Below are 11,059 nucleotides of genomic sequence, written 5' to 3'. Positions count from 1 at the left end.
TACAGTTGCCCGTTTTGTGCTTACGCTGTGTGATATGGGATAATTACCAAACAGGATTGAAGCAGGACGTCGAAAAAGTTCAAAGAACGTCAGCTGGTTTCGTAATGTCCCGAAATAGGGGAGAGAGTGTCACGGATATGATAACGAGTGTTGGGATGGCAACGGTTTTCGTTGCAGCGCTAACATTTCAGGAAATCTCTGTCTCCGACGCTCTCCTCCGAATGCTAAAATACTACCACCTACGTAGGGAGGAATTTTCATTGTAATAAACTAAGAGAAATCAGAGCTCACACGGAAAAATTTAATAAGGGTTCGTTTCCCGATTTCTTATACGAGAGTGGAACGGTACAGAAATCGAGTGAAAGTGGCTCACTGAACGCTCTGCCGTGCACTTACATGGAAATTGCAGTCTTCTTGTAGACACAGACGTAGTCGTGCAATTTCCCACTTTTTTAACGTCATTCTTTTGCACCCTGTAGAGAGAACACGTACGCGCTACACTTCTTTACTTCTCGTCGCCTGCGCCTCGAATGTGTCAAGCCTTATTGGGTGTATTCCACTTTCAATGTCAGATGCATCTAAAACATTAACTTATTTGTGAGGTGTTTATAACCATTGGTGCTCACACTCAAGTGCCAACAAACGTCAACAAATACCAGGTTAATTGCGAAATGTATTCGCAAACTACGAATGCGACGTTAAAGCAGCTGTATCGTATACAACAGACACGTGAAAATTTGTACCGGACCGTCACTCGAACCTGAATTACTGCTTATCGCGAGTGGTCGTCTTTATCACTCGGCTATCCGTGCGCACCTCCCTCCGACTGTTCCTAACTTCCATTATGTCCTAGCTTCTAAGTCACAGTTTGCGAATATATTTCATAATTTATACAGCTGTAGTTTGTCAGTGGTGTGTTCGTTCAGACAAGCATACGTGTCTGAAGGAGAGTTGCATTGAACAACAAGGACATGGTCAGATGCAGATACTACACAAACATTAGAAAGATAATTCTTTCCTTTTTTTAACATCATTCATTGCCAGCATGTGAGAGTAGCAGCTCATTCTTTTCGTCCAAACCAGCAAAAACAGAGGTAATGATAATCGAGAATGTCTGTGGGTGGGGAGGGATGGGGGAGAATTTCGCGTTCAAACATTGGTCTGATGACTAAGGGAAGCTTCCCGCAAAATTAGCCGGAGCCAGAGGATAGGGACTAATATAATTAAAGTCTCTGACAGTGATGCTAATGGTCCCAGACAGTATTAGAATTTACTATATCTGTTTACTGTGTATCCGTTAGTTTATTTTATTTTTTACTGTTTGTTCTTTGTCTTTCATTCCAACACTAATAGGGACAGAGGGCTGAAGCAGCGGGGAGCCCTTGCTTACTAGTTACTTTTGGTTCGGTATCGACACTCTTTATTTTATTAATTTATGTACTTATTTCCTGCCCCCATGAACCAGAGACCTTGCCGTTCGTGGGGAGGCTTGCGTGCCTCAGCGATACAGATGGCCGTACCGTAGGTGCAACCACAACGGATGGGTATCTGTTGAGAGGCCAGACAAACGTTTGGTTCCTGAAGAGGGGCAGCAGCCTTTTCATTAGTTGCAGGGGCAACAGTCTGGATGATTTACTGATCTGGCCTTGCAACACTAACCAAAACGGCCTTGCTGTGCTGGTACTGCGAACGGCTGAAAGCAAGGGGAAACTACAGCTGTAATTTTTCCCGAGGGCATGCAGCTTTACTGTATGGTTAAAAGATGATGGCGTCCTCTTGAGAAAAATATTCCGGAGGTAAAATAGTCCCCCATTCGGATCTCCGGGCGGGGACTACTCAAGAGGACGTCGTTATCAGGAGAAAGAAAACTGGCATTCTACGCATCGGAGGGTGGAAAGTCAGATCCCTTAATCGGGCAGGGAGGTTAGAAAATTTAAAAAGGGAAATGGATAGGTTAAAGTTAGATATAGTGGGAAATAGTGAAGTTCGGTGGCAGGAGGAACAAGACTTTTGGTCAGGTGAATACAGGGTTATAAATACAAAATCAAATAGGGGTAATCCAGGAGTAGGTTTAAGAATGAATAAAAAAATAGGATTGCGGGTAAGCTACTACAAACAGCATAGTGAACGCATTATTGTGGCCAAGATAGACAAGAAGCCCATGCCTACCACAGTAGTACAAGTTTATATGCCAACTAGCTCTGCAGATGATAAAGAAATTGATTAAATGTATGATGAGAGAAAAGAAATTATTCAGGTGGTGAAGGGACACGAAAATTTAATAGTCATGGGTGACTGGAATTCGAGAGTAGGAAAATGGAGTGAAGGAAACATAGTGGGTGAATATGAATTGGGGGAGAGAAATGAAAGAGGAAGCTGTCTGGTAGAATTTTGCACAGACCATCACTTAATCATAGCTAACACTTGGTTCAAGAATCATAAAAGATGGTTGTATACATGGAAGAATCCTGGAGATACTAGAAGGTATCACATAGATTATATAATGGTAAGACAGAGATTTAAGAACCAGATTTTAAATTGTAAACCATTTCCAGGGACTCTGACCACAATCTATTGGTTATGAACTGTAGATTAAAATTGAAGAAACTGCAAAAAGGTGGCAATTTAAGGAGATGGGACCTGGATAAACTGACTAAACCGGAGGTTGTACAGAGTTTCAGGGAGAGCATAAGACAACAATTGACAGGAATGAGGGAAAGAGGAATGGGTTGCTCTGAGGGATGAAGTAGTGAAGGCAGCAGAGGATCAAGTAGGTAAAAAGACGAGGGCTAGTAGAAATCCTCTGGTAACAGAAGAAATATTGAATTTAATTGATGAAAGGAGACAATGTAAAAACGCAGTGAATGAAGCAGGCAAAAAGGGACACAAACTTCTCAAAAATGAGATCGACAGGAAGTGCAAAATGGCTAAGCAGGGATGGCTAGAGGGGTAAGATAGATACTGCCTACAGGAAAATTAAAGAGACCTTTTGAGAAAAGAGAGCCATTTGTATGAATATCAAGAGCGTTGATGGAAACCCAGTTCTAAGCAAAGAAGGGAAAGCAGAAAGGTGGAAGGAGTATATAGAGGGTCTATACAAGGGCGTTGTTCTTGAGGACAATATTATGGAAATGGAAGAGGATGTAGATGAAGATGAAATGGGAGATACGATACTGCGTGAAGAGTTTGACAGAGCACTGAAATACCTGAGTCGAAACAAGGCCCCGGCAGTAGACAACATTCCATTGGAACTACTGACGGCCTTGTGAGAGCCAGTCCATCTCGTGAGCAAGATGTATGAGACAGGCGAAATGCCCTCAGACTTCAAGAAGAATATAATAATTCCAATCCCAAAGAAAGCAGGTGTTGACAGATGTGAAAATTACCGAACTATCAGTTTAATAAGTCACAGCTGGAAAATGCTAACGCTGATTCTTTACAGACGAATGGAAAAACGGGTAGAAGCCGACCTCGGCGAAGATCAGTTTGGATTCCGCAGAAATACTGGAACACGTGAGGCAATAATGACCCTACGACTTATCTTAGAAAATAGATTACGGAAAGGCAAACCTACATTTCTAGCATTTGTAGACTTAGAGAAAGCTTTTGACAATGTTGACTGGAATACTCTCTTTCAAATTCTAAAGGTGGCAGGGGTAAAATACAGGGAGCGAAAGGCTATTTACAATTTGTACAGAAACCAGATGGCAGTTATAAGAGTCGAGGGACATGAAAGGGTAGCAGCGGTTGGGAAGGGAGTAAGACAGGGTTGTAGCCTCTCCCCGATGTTATTCAATCTGTATATTGAGCAAGCAGTAAAGGAAACAAAAGAAAAATTCGGAGTAGGTATTAAAGTCGATGGAGAAAAAATAAAAACATTGAGGTTCGCCGATGACATTGTAATTCTGTCAGAGACAGCAAAGGACTTGGAAGAGCAGTTGAATGGAATGGACAGTGTTTTGAAAGGAGGATATAAGATGAACATCAACAAAAGCAAAACGAGGTTAATGGAATGTAGTCGAATTAAGTCGGGTGATGCTAAGGGAATTAGATTAGGAAATGAGACACTTAAAGTAGTAAAGGAGTTTTGCTATTTGGGGAGCAAATTAACTGATGATGGTCGAAGTAGAGAGGATATAAAATGTAGACTGGTAGTGGCAAGGAAAGCGTTTCCGAAGAAGAGAAATTTGTTAACATCGAGTATAGATTCAAGTGTCAGGAAGTCGTTTCTGAAAGTATTTGTATGGAGTGTAGTCGTGTATGGATGTGAAACATGGACGATAAATAGTTTGGACAAGAAGAGAATAGAAGCATTAGAAATGTGGTGCTACAGAAGAACGCTGAATGCTGAATGGGTAGATCACATAACTGATGAGGAGTTATTGAATAGAATTGGGGAGAAGAGGAGTTTGTGGCCGAACTTGACAAGAAGAAGGGACCGGTTGGTAGGACATGTTCTGAGGCATCAACGGATCACCAATTTAGCATTGGAGGGTAGCGTGGAGGGTAAAAATCGTAGAGGGAGACCAAGAGATGAATACACTAAGCAGAGTCAGAAGGATGTAGGTTGCAGTAAGTACTGGGAGATGAAGAAGCTTGCACAGGATAGAGTAGCATGGAGAGCTGCATCAAACCAGTCTCAGGACTGACGACAACAACAACAACATGTACTTATTTCGTTAAGACGAAGATTGTAACGCAGGATGAATGGCGGGAGATTTTCATTTGCTTAATGCTTATTCCTGGAATTCGTCTTACGCCTGAGGAAACATCTGCCTATAGAAAAACGACAGCTGGGATTGTTGGCTTTGTGTCACAGCATTTTGGGTCCTACTACTTTCTATAGTCTAATGGATTATTAAAATGCCTATTGCCATTGGGTCATTTTTCATGCAAAATCATCCTACGTTCTAATCTGTGTCGCTGATCTAAGAGCAGTCTCTTTATTTCTTCATTTTTTACGAGTGACTGGTGGAATATTTCTGATGTAGCTTCGAGAAAGACACGAGGAGCGTATATGAACTTGAAATGTGGATAGCTGAAAATACTAGATTCGTGCTGAAGGGGAGATTTTATGGATCCAGCGCACGTCAGCCTATATCCAGCGAACTGATATTTAAGTCTGTCCTGTATCTGCTTTGTATTCAGGGTTTCATGTAATTGGGTGGTAGGGAAGTCGTGTGCTAGGACTCCAGCTATTAGTAGTATCCAGCAGACATGTAATTCCGTTTGGGTAGGTGACGTTATCTATTCTTGCTATCCATATTCAAGTATAGGGCAAACGAATATTTTTTGTATAATGGCACTGGTGAGTCCTCAATATGTCACAATACTGACAGTGAATTAGTGAAGTCCCCAACATTGGAGAAAGATCCGGCGAAATGGAAAAACGTGGAAAACAAATTTGTGGAACTATGCTTGGGGAAAGGGTTAGATTATTTAGATGATCTAAGAAAATCTGAACGTGTCTACAAAACGCAGAGAAGGTAAACATCAAAAAATTTGTTCTTTAGAAAACTGCTAAATGAAGAGGAAAATGAAAGAAATTGGCTGTTGTATTCCGAATCTACAGAAAACATATTTTGTATTCTCTTAATGACAGCAAGGACTTCGACAATTTGCCTACTCCATTTTCAAGCTGTGGATTTTCTGAGTGGAAGAAGTAAAAATGACGCCTCATGAAAACAACGCTAATCATCGCAAAAATTCAGTGACGTGGCTTCTGCGATCGAAGAACGAAGGACGTGTCGACAGTGAACTGCAGCATAAGATTAAAACAGACGAAAATTATTGGCAAGAAACACTTACATGCGTGACAGTAGTAGTCATATCTTTGGTAATAAGGGACTTGCTTTTCGAGATGGTAATGAAGTTTTTGAAACTCCAAATAACGGGAGCTATTTAGGTTTTCTTGAGGCAAGTGTTCATTTTGATTCATTTAGGAAACAACACATTCGAGAACATATCTCTAAAGGTCGTCTCCATCAATCATATTTGTCCAAGACGATTTGTAAAGAATTCATCGTTCTTATGAGAAACAAGGTATTGAGTAAAATAGTTGGCCAAATTCAAATTGCCGAATACTATGGACTAGTTGTAAATTCAACGGTGGACACGGCACATGAAGGTCAACTAGCAGATGAGTAAGGTATTGCTTCAGGGGAAGAGTTCACGAAAGACTTTTGTGTTGTTTTTCCGTATACATTCATACGGGAGAAAGTCTTAGGAAGGCTATCCTAGATATCTTTGGAAAACACAATATTACGATAACTGTCGTTCGCAATCCTAAAAAATTACACTAACATGAGTGGGAAATTTTCAGTTTTAGGCGAAAATATAACGAAATTGAATTCATTAGCTTTTTATATGCCCTGTGTTGCGCACTCGTTAAACCTCGTAGTCGAAAACAGTGCTCAGAAATCATTATCAGTTGCTTTTATTTTTTTTTTCTTTCAAGTTTTGCAACGACTGTATGATATTTTCCTAGCTTTTAATCGTTTTCACTTCTTTTGAAGAATAATGGACGACTTACGACTTGTCCGATACTAGATGGTCGTGCCATGATGAAGCAATATCAGCTGTTCAGTAGAATGTCGATGAAGTTTACGTGTTCACTTGAAGAAACTGTCAAGAGCAGACAGGAAAAGGCATTGACGAAGAAACATGCAGAATCGCTTCGGAAGAAAACTAAAACACTGGATACGGCAATATTGGTAGTTTTTTAGGATGACATGTTGTCTCGAATGGACAAAACTGACATATTCTCTTATTTGCTAAAGCCTTAATTACCGGGTGTCAAGCGTTGCAATCATTGATTCAATTCCGCTTATTGCAGTTGTTGATAAATTACAAGTAGAGCTAAAAAAGCGAGAAGGAAAATATTGCGGAATAGTCGATCTTCTGATACCTTTCACAGACAATATGATAAAGCTAAAGAACTCTTTAACAGAAACGTCAAAACTTTGTGAAAAATACCAAGGTGTTCTCGAGGAAGAAAGTTTTTGTTGTGGAACTCTTAATTTTAGTGAATTTCTGAAGTATTCCCTCGAAGAGAGGATGCTATACGTTCCACCAGTTGATTCTGTGAATTAATTCTTGAAAATGATGTTCATGATGTTTTTCCAAAACTGATGATTGCTTACCGAATTTTCCTCTCAATACCAATCGCCCATTATGAAGCTGAGAGAGGATTCTCCCAACCAGCTCTTATAAAGAACTACGCGCAACAATCCAAGAAGAACACATCTCCGCTCTTGCTTCGTTACCAACTGAACATGAAGTGGCCTGTTGACTTCCAGGGTGTGATACAAAATTTCGCTAGGACGAAAGCAAGGAAAAGAAATATTTGAGGTAATCATTTTTTATTTATTGTATTTATGTAATAGGGTGTGTATTTTCTTAAACGCAGTTCGAAATCTCCATTAGGTGTAATATGACCTAATGAATGGTATGGTACTTCCACAGAAATGTATTAGGCTTATATGACGTAAGCAGTGCCACAGATTTTTTTCTAGGCCAGGGTCTCCACGTGGGTTAACCCAGCCCTGGTGGGCACTAAGACCAAATTTCATTCCTGACCTAAAAACATATCACATGAGCCACTTCCGAACCTACAGTGTGTCTTCTTCCACCATTTAAAACTCGATTTAACGAAAATATTTGTAAAACAGGAGGAGTGAGTTTCTTGCATCTCAAGATTAAATTTAAAAATTTAACTGAGGCAAAGGTCGAAAAGGTGTTATTGGCCCAAAAATTGAAGGAGTCATTCATGATGATGAAGTTGTAAACAAATTATCATAAGAAGAATAAGCAGCCTGGCCAGCATTTAAATCAGTACGCTCACGTTTCCTTCAAAATGAGAAAATTAAAAACTATGAAGATCTTATAAGTAACATGGTGAAATGCCTACGTGTTATAGGTTGCAATATGTCATTAAAAGTACACATTTTGGACTCATATCTGGACTACTTTCCTTAAAACCGTGGCGCAGTAAGCCATGAGCATATGAAAAGTTTCCACCAGCACATCTCTATGTTTGAGGGGCATTTCAGTTGACGATGGGATGGACGAATGCCGTGTTAATATTGCTAGTCTCTTATCAAGGACAAGCCACCTAATTCCTACAAGAGGAAACGCTGAAAAAATAATTTTGGTGTTTGTATTTTCTGTAATGAAACCTCTGTTATATTTCTCTGTAACTGATTTGTATAAATACGAGCAGTGAGTCTACTACAAAAACGCTAAGTTATGGATCATTTTGCTTTTCAGATAGGAAGCAAGCGACTTTTGTTCGAACAAAATCACTTTACTTCATCTAAAGGACAGAACAAAGTTAAAATTTGGTGGGCAGTGCTATCACTTCTTCGTGGGTTTTGTCAAATTTTGGGTCTTGAGAATGATAGTGAACTACACTCCTGGAAATGGAAAAAAGAACACATTGACACCGGTGTGTCAGACCCACCATACTTGCTCCGGACACTGCGAGAGGGCTGTACAAGCAATGATCACACGCACGGCACAGTGGACACACCAGGAACCGCGGTGTTGGCCGTCGAATGGCGCTAGCTGCGCAGCATTTGTGCACCGCCGCCGTCAGTGTCAGCCAGTTTGCCGTGGCATACGGAGCTCCATCGCAGTCTTTAACACTGGTAGCATGCCGCGACAGCGTGGACGTGAACCGTATGTGCAGTTGACGGACTTTGAGCGAGGGCGTATAGTGGGCATGCGGGAGGCCGGGTGGACGTACCGCCGAATTGCTCAACACGTGGGGCGTGAGGTCTCCACAGTACATCGATGTTGTCGCCAGTGGTCGGCGGAAGGTGCACGTGCCCGTCGACCTGGGACCGGACCGCAGCGACGCACGGATGCACGCCAAGACCGTAGGATCCTACGCAGTGCCGTAGGGGACCGCACCGCCACTTCCCAGCAAATTAGGGACACTGTTGCTCCTGGGGTATCGGCGAGGACCATTCGCAACCGTATCCATGAAGCTGGGCTACGGTCCCGCACACCGTTAGGCCGTCTTCCGCTCACGCCCCAGCATCGTGCAGCCCGCCTCCAGTGGTGTCGCGACAGGCGTGAATGGAGGGACGAATGGAGACGTGTCGTCTTCAGCGATGAGAGTCGCTTCTGTCTTGGTGCCAATGATGGTCGTATGCGTGTTTGGCGCAGTGCAGGTGAGCGCGACAATCAGGACTGCATACGACCGAGGCACACAGGGCCAACACCCGGCATCATGGTGCTGGGAGCGATCTCCTACACTGGCCGTACACCACTGGTGATCGTCGACGGGACACTGAATAGTGCACGGTACATCCAAACCGTCATCGAACCCATCGTTCTACCATTCCTAGACCGGCAAGGGAACTTGCTGTTCCAACAGGACAATGCACGTCCGCATGTATCCCGTGCCACCCAACGTGCTCTAGAAGGTGTAAGTCAACTACCCTGGCCAGCAAGATCTCCGGATCTGTCCCCCATTGAGCATGTTTGGGACTGGATGAAGCGTCGTCTCACGCGGTCTGCACGTCCAGCACGAACGCTGGTCCAACTGAGGCGCCAGGTGGAAATGGCATGGCAAGCCGTTCCACAGGACTACATCCAGCATCTCTACGATCGTCTCCATGGGAGAATAGCAGCCTGCATTGCTGCGAAAGGTGGATATACACTGTACTAGTGCCGACATTGTGCATGCTCTGTTGCCTGTGTCTATGTGCCTGTGGTTCTGTCAGTGTGATCATGTGATGTATTTGACCCCAGGAATGTGTCAATAAAGTTTCCCCTTCCTGGGACAATGAATTCACGGTGTTCTTATTTCAATTTCCAGGAGTGTATTTGTAACACATTGCGGAACACTTCTACTTTCGCACGGTGGCTTGTAATAATGTTATCACCTATTATGCAGACCGATTCTTCATGCATCTTGTGCCCTACCTATCAGTTGTGACACTTCTGCTTTCGCAAGGTCGCTTGTAGTAATGTTATCACCTATTATGCAGACCGATTCTTCATGCATCTTTGCCCTACCTATCAGTTGTGAAATGACAAATTTCTGTTCTCATAAGGCCATCAAATTTGTTCCATTCAGCTTTGATGAGTTTATCTGTTGGGTCATCGTTTCTCTTTCATGTTGTTTAGTATAGTTACTTTACTTTTGAACGGACTTCTTATGCTGCAATTTGTTGTTCAGCTGCGAGAGTCGTCATTGGATCCGGATCTCCTGGAAAAAAGTTCCTCACCGTTGGTTGAAATATCACCAAATTTTGCATATATGCCACATATACCTCCCATTTTCGTGCAGAGAAGTATAGGCTCTGTACATAACGACTTTTTTCTTCTTTTTTATGTTTCATTGCACCTCTGAAGGAGATGGTGCGGTGCACTGTATGAGAGCATAGCCCTTTTCAACCAATAGTTGTAGTTTGTTCTGTTGTGACACCGTTTATTTAGGACAACTGGGTGCTGATTTAATTTTGTAGAATTTTTATTGGATACAGATGGATAGTTGAGATGACGATGCTCATTAACTTTCCTTCATTCCAAATCCTGGCATTTACGCTATGGCTGAGGGAAAAACCTCTGCTCGAAAAGAAACCAGCTGGGATTGGTTGCCTGCTGTATATTACAATGGTCCTGATAATGCTATGTTGTAATCTTGGAATTTTGTTGATGCAGAAAATTTCCGTCTAATTATGTAGAAGATGAAAAACTTGAAATTGTCGCCGATGTACAGAGTATCGTCTTCTTCTATACATGAATAGTTTTGCTCAATAACTTGTTATTTCTGTACCAGGCTGCTGCATTAACCCAAGTCCCTGCATTATGTTGGAGTGAATTTGATACTACTTCGAGAATAAAGAAGGGAAACAATGTATATATCTACTTTGGAGAATTAAATGTTGTAGGATTATGCTGCAAGGGTGATTCAACCGAATGTGATGATTTGATCCTTTATTAAGTTTACCACACTGTGATTTCGTGCTCAAAGACCGTCGACAGACAACTGATCAATTGTTAGAGTTTAGTGGATTATTTTGGAGCTCGGTTTGGCGAATTTTAA

The sequence above is a fragment of the Schistocerca piceifrons genome, chromosome 4 (assembly GCF_021461385.2).
Source record: "Schistocerca piceifrons isolate TAMUIC-IGC-003096 chromosome 4, iqSchPice1.1, whole genome shotgun sequence".
NCBI classification, from domain to species: domain Eukaryota; kingdom Metazoa; phylum Arthropoda; class Insecta; order Orthoptera; family Acrididae; genus Schistocerca; species Schistocerca piceifrons.
This window is presented reverse-complemented; position numbering follows the sequence as displayed.